This window comes from Delphinapterus leucas, chromosome 10, assembly GCF_059928025.1.
Source record: "Delphinapterus leucas isolate spDelLeu-1000000601 "Yukka" chromosome 10, BTC_Dleu_Yukka2, whole genome shotgun sequence".
Classification (NCBI taxonomy): Eukaryota; Metazoa; Chordata; class Mammalia; order Artiodactyla; family Monodontidae; genus Delphinapterus; species Delphinapterus leucas.
In genome coordinates, this window is record NC_143138.1 from 27,458,607 (window position 1) to 27,464,949 (window position 6,343).

The following is a 6,343-nucleotide window of genomic DNA, read 5'->3' on the forward strand; positions in this document are numbered from 1 at the left end:
ATTAGATCATAGACTTTGAGTTTATAACATGCCCAGAGAAATTTGTTTCTCAGAAATAGGTGTTCACTTAATGGCCTCTGCCTTGTTCTCTTCTAGGGAGCAATTCAGAACAATAGGCTGATGGAGTGGGGTTTGGGGGAGTCACTCATCTGCATCTTTGCAATGTGAGGTGATGGCCCCCTTTTCCCGTACTGAATACACAAGACGTTATTTGGGAGGTGCCCAGGCAATAAAACTTGTCTCAGGCTCTAATTTTATCACTTGATAATTTTTCTTCTCTATGATTTTTATTACAACTGATTTTAGCATGGGGCTGGATAATTCAGTTTTTTTTCTACCTGTGCAAAGACATCTAGTCAACTTTAATTACTTGGAACACATCGAAAGAATCACTCTGAGAAAAGTGGATGTTCTTTCTTTGGCCCAGATTTTCCTATTTTCTATAGGTCTGGTTTCTCCTATTTTCTTCTATAGAAGACTACTTCAGTTTCCTCATCAGTAAAATGGAGATCATAATTTAATACCTGTGCCAGGTATTAAATGAGCTAATACAAGTAAATTGTTAGTATAATGCCTGGTGCATAGTAAATAGTTAATATATGATGGCAAAAAAAGGCTGTAAGAGGCAGCTAACACATAAATATCTTAAAAATTTCCTACTAAATCTTTTAATGCTTCAGATTCAATACACGGTCTGAGCCTAAAGCTACAAGTGCTATTTTTTGTTTGTTTTTGTTTTGTTTTTCTGGATCTTAGGTGCATTTATTCTTGTACAATCATTACAAAATCAGGTCTGGGGTAGTTGCATGCCCTCACCTCCACCCCAGTGTGCAATGGCTCACTGCTAGCGGCCTTCTCCAGGAAGGCCTCCAATCTTCACCTCCAGGCTCCAGAAGAGCAGGGTGCAAACACACCCCACTGAGGGCCAGCAATAAAGTGCCTGATGTAGAGTGAGGGGATAGAACCCGGGCCACACAGATCCTGGCTGGCCCCCTAGAACCTTCTCAGGCCCAGTTTGGGGGAGACTCTTGGACAACTCCTGCAGCTGCAGACAAAGGTGCTGCAGGAAATCCCAGACTAGCTGGGATCCCCCACTTTCTCAGCCCCCAAATTTCCTCCAGCAGGTGGAAAACCTCATTGCTGGATGGCCAAAAAGGGGCCTGGCTCTTTAAAATCTCAGCTAATGGCAGCTGAGGGGAGGGGCTAAGGAAAGAGCTGAAGGTTTGTCTCTTCTTATCAGAGTCCCCCAAACCAAACCCTGGGGGAGTCTATGAAAAAAAATAGCCTCAAGTTTCTAGGAAGAGGTTGGGAAGGTTGCCTCAGACCCTCAGGGAGCTGAGCCCCCCAGCAAGGAGTGGTGTGGCTGGAGGGGCCGGTCTTATGGAGGACAGACCCAAGGTGGTTGGTGGGAGAGGTGGGAGGGTTCTCAGACATTAGAACCTGACACAGGTAGAAGGATGCTCGGAGAGGGGGCAAGGGGTTTGTCCAAGGCCACTCAGGGAAGAGCCAAGCCCCAAACACCAGCCTCCCACCCCTGGGCCCTCCAACCCCACAAATGTCCCAACCTGGCCTCCAGATAGCTCCCACCTCCACAAAACCTCTTTCTGGCTCTGGAAAGGGAGGGGGCAACACAAAGTTCCCAGCTTCTTGGAACAGGACCCCACTGTCCCAGCCAACGGGAAGTAATTTGGGGTCCATCCTGGGGCTCTGGAAAAAGAAATCATGGGAAAGGACATGTCCTTAGCCTCAGATTACTCAGAAATAACCTGTCTATGCTCAGACCCTGACTGGACAGAAATACCCACAACACCCGATTAACCACATAGAAGCCCAAATCCCTGATTTGGCCAAGAGATACCCCCAGGCCCTGAATGGCTGGAGGATTCACCCACTTCAAGGCCCAGATTGACCAAAAAACACTCGGACCAGCCTTGATTAGCCAGACATGGCCCTTGGTCGAGAGGCTGGGTGGAGAGCCACTTCTCCTGTGTCCCTTGTGAGGGTCCCACAAGCAGGGTGACCTAGGTCCAGGAGGGGTGTGGGAGAAGGTGATTCTGTACAGCTGGGCCCAGGATGAGACGACCCTCTTCTCCGTGATGAGCCTGTGATGCCCTTGCTGCTAGGCCCATTCCAGATGTAGGTGATACTCGTCCAGCCCCTTGGGCTCGTAGTAGCCGTAGGGCATGCACTGCAGGCGGGGCTGCTGACTGCAATAGTTGGGGACGGGGTGCAGGGCGACCATGCCATAGACGTGCAATCGCCGTGCCGAACCAACCCGTGCTCGACCGCGAATGGGACTTTTCCCTGACCTTGCCTCTCTCAACCCGGAAGAGGTCCACAAATTGGCGCATGCGTCCGAGAGGGAGCGCACGGGACTCGGTGCTGGGCACGCCAGGCCTGCGCACTGGGTGACGCGCGCCAGGCTTCCCTGGGGTTCCTGGATCCTGTTTGGAGGACCCCAGAAGATGAACAGAGTTTCGGGGCCCGGCTGGCGAACTCCGGGGGCCTCCGCAGCACACAGTATACACTGGAACGGGCCGTCACGCGGAAGGGGGTTTCGTTGCCCGCGTCGGCCGAGGAGCCCCAGGTGGGTGCTTCGTTTGCGCGGATTGTGCTCGCTGGATCTCGGGCCCAGCTTGGTGCCTAGCAGGTGGCTGAAGCTGGTGACAGTCACATACTGGTGGCACCGGGAAAGCCTCGTTTTGTTGCCAAGAGTGGGGCTGGAGCCATCGGTGATGCTCCACTTCTACAGGCTGACGGATGCGGCCCGGGAGCGTTAATGAAAGACCCCACTGGCACTGTTGGGAGTTTGTCGCTACTGAGGGGCAGGGGACAGAGTCCTGCTGGCAGCCCAGGGGCAGGGGTGTGGGGCTATACTGGCTGAGGGGCCTCCGGAAGTCATGTGACGTCTCTGAGCCTCCGTTTCCTCATCTGCCCCGGGGAGCGCCTGGCCCCTTGTAGCCCCCAAGCCCCCTCACAAGGCGCGGGGAGCCGAGGGCCAGAGTTCGCGCCGCACCGCTCGGGCCGCCCAGGCTCTGCCGCAGCCTCCGCCCTCCAGGTCCTAGCGCCGCCGCTCACCTCCAGCGCCCAGGCCTGGGCGGTGGACCAACTGTTATTGTGTTAACAAGGAGTTTTCATACCCTGTAACAAAGGTTGCCAGTTTCCTCAGCTCCAGATGACAGAGTCCTCATGACCTTTTTCCCTACTTCAATGTAGACAATTCTGCATAAGTTAAATCTTTTTCAATACCCCGCTTCTGGTTCTAAGCGCTATGTGAATAAGAATCATTTAGTTGACAGAGATGGAAAATCCCAATCAAGATGGCTTAACCCAAAAGAAGGTATATTGGCTGAGTTAACATAGCAGTTCAAGGAAGACGGGATTCAGGCATGGCTTGATCTAGAGGTGCGTGATGTCATTGGAGCTCTAGCTATATATTTCTCTATGAAGTCCCTGGCTCTGCTCTTCTTCACTGATCAGTGTCATTTTCAGGCTGTCTCCCTTCAAGACGGTGAAATGGCTGAGAGAAGTTAAAGACGCACCTGTACTTACCACACTATTCAGAGAGTAAATCCATTCCAGTTGCTCCTGTTACAAGGATAAACTGAGGCATATTACAGTATTTAGGAGTTCATTTGAGCAAAAACGGATTTGACTTGGGCAGCACCAAAACGGAAGTGGTTAGTGCTCTATGGACAGGGAGATACTTCTCTAGAGAAAGGGCAGAAGCAAAGTAAGGAAATTATTGATTGGCTGCAGCTCTAAGCCTAGTTGGCTATTTGTGATTGGTGGTGCTTGGCATTTTGATATTGTAACCTTGAGGCATTTACAGGCTTAGATTTTGGTTTGCTTATGAAGGCTGCCATGGTAATAGAGTCGCCTCCATCTAATGGCCTCCTCGTTTAATTAGTTTGTCACTCATTAGGAGGAGAGGAGTCTCCTTAAGAGGACAGAGATTCAATGTCACAGAAGACAGAGATTTCATCTACCCAGTTGACTGCTTGTGACAGATACTGCAGACTGGATGCAAAAGCTCCATTCTTATTCCTCTGTAATATCCTTCACTTCACTTGTGAGACAGGGACATTTAAAACAGTTTCTAAATTTCTTTTCAGATGATGTATTTATGCCAACAAAGCCATCCATGTAAGATTTGCAAGGTGGAAGGAAGCCAGTCTCTACTGTATTGCTTCAACGAGTTCTGAAGGTAAGCACAGTTGTGGAGATTTTGGTCTTCCTTTGTTTGCTTTTTCTTCATCAATGTTATTAGAGTTTCCAGTGTCCAATCTTGTGCCAGGAGGCAGGGCATAGGGCTTGAATTGTAGTCAAGGTGATGTGATCTTAGGGCCAACAGCTGGCTTCCTCTTGCTGGGATCTTGAAGGAAACAGTGTGATACTTGAGTCAGCAATTGAACCAGCAGCTTCCTGATTACCCAGCTTTCTGGTAACAGGGAAAACAGCTGCCTTATTAGGCTAATTCCTTTATGGTGTTCTGGGAATCATTTCTAAAGACTGAGGCTTGGTCTGGCTCCTTCAGCTCCTCCAATGATTTTGTAAGCTAAGGACCCTGTACTAAATGCCTTTCGGCTTAAACTATCTAGAATAGTTTCTGTCGTCTGCACCTGAATCAATGCCCCCCTATATTCTAAGTGTCTAGAACTATTGTTGATACATTGTACATATACAAAAATTATTTGTCACCTGGCTGATTTTTATCCCCAGAAACATCTACCCCCAAATTTCCTGGTTTTTTTTTTAATTGAATGAAATAAGATACCAGTTACTGCCTCAAATTTTAGGACCTGGGCGATGGACTACACTGAACCCTGGAACTGAGGGTAGAGCATAGTAAACCATATGGCTGAGACTGAAGGAAGAAAAATTCCCTAAAGCAATTGAGGTATTTTTTGTGGAGAGCAGGAAATACTACCAGTGGAGGCAAACAATGAGTATGTACTAGAGAAGTCTGCTTTTAAATAATTGTGTGCATTCCAGGAGATGATACTTGTTTACCTCAGCCAATTCTGTTTGTGAGACAAAAATACCACAGAGGGAATACTGAGAGAACAATAAAAACAAATTGTTTGAGACAATGCTATTTACACACCCTCTTTCCCCATTAGCCACTCACCCCTTCTTCAGTAGTGTCAGAATCTCGATTTTTAGCCTGGCATATTGCTGCCCAAGTTAAAGATTTATTTCCTAATTTTCTTAGCAGCTAGGTACAAACAGGTGACTAAGTAAGGCCAATGAAATGTAAGCAGAAGTTTCGTGTGTGGCTTCCGCAAGAATTCCTTACAAGGGAAGAAGCAAACAGCATTTTGTCCCTTCCACTTTTTCACTTTGCTGGCCTGCAGATGTGATGGTTGGAATTCTGGCAGCCATTTTGGACGATGAGGTGTCCTTGATGGTACAATGGAAAGAGTGGGTCATGATCTCATTATAATTTTGGAGCCACTGTGACAATTCTGGGCAGCGGGTTTTCAAAATCCTTTTGTGATCGATAGGAAAACTTCTAACTTGTTTAAACCAGTGCTGTTTTGGAGGTTTTCTGTTCAATGCAGATGAACTCAATCATATCCAATACCTAAGGAATAGGGATGTGACTTTAAATTCTGTAGGGGGATGCACATTATAGACTTAGGAAAGAAGACAGAAATGGAAGAATGAGCAAAATCAGAGATAAGAGGTGAAGAATGTAGGACAGTTTTCACAGTGGCAAACATTAATATCATCTTGTTGTTAATATTTATCTTTACAACTCTCTTTATAGCATCTGAATCTCCTTCCATTTTGTGAGTGTACTATACAGTCATCTAGGCTGAGCCAATCAGACCACTCACCCTGGATCTTAAATCAAAAGCAAATGATACCAGGAAGGGAGAGCAGTAGAAACTTCTTGGTTGTGCCAGTCGAAAGTGGTGTCACCCAGCGTCCAGTGCCAATAATGTGGGAGGGTGCGATATGGGATTAAGAGATTCGTGGTGGCGGCAACGGGGTTCCGCTTGGCAGTAGCTCTCCGGTTGGAGTTTGGCTGTGGTTCGGGCTGTGTCGTTGCTACATGATTCCTTCTCTTCTCCAGGCTCCTTAGTGATTCAAATCTGGGTCCTCCCCTTATAACATCTTTTAAAAACTCCTTTTTATTTGCTTACATCAGCCAGAGTCAGTTTGCGTCGATAGCTAAAGTGAACTCCGTCTGGTACACATCTTCTAAGAATCATGCCGTATGTAATACTGCAAAGACAAACTTTGATTTAAATAAGAAATTTCAACCTGTCTTTTTTTCTGAATTGATTTTAAATAACATCCATATGTTTCTCCAGGGGTGAGAAGGCTTAGGCGC

The 6,343-nt window shown here is 47.4% G+C and overlaps 1 pseudogene; it reads right to left on the reverse strand.

The window, feature by feature from the left end:
• Positions 1-1,685: 1,685 nt before the first annotated feature.
• On the reverse strand, positions 1,686-5,385 carry LOC111178958 (alpha-N-acetylgalactosaminide alpha-2,6-sialyltransferase 6 pseudogene; annotated as a pseudogene).
• Positions 5,386-6,343: the final 958 nt, after the last annotated feature.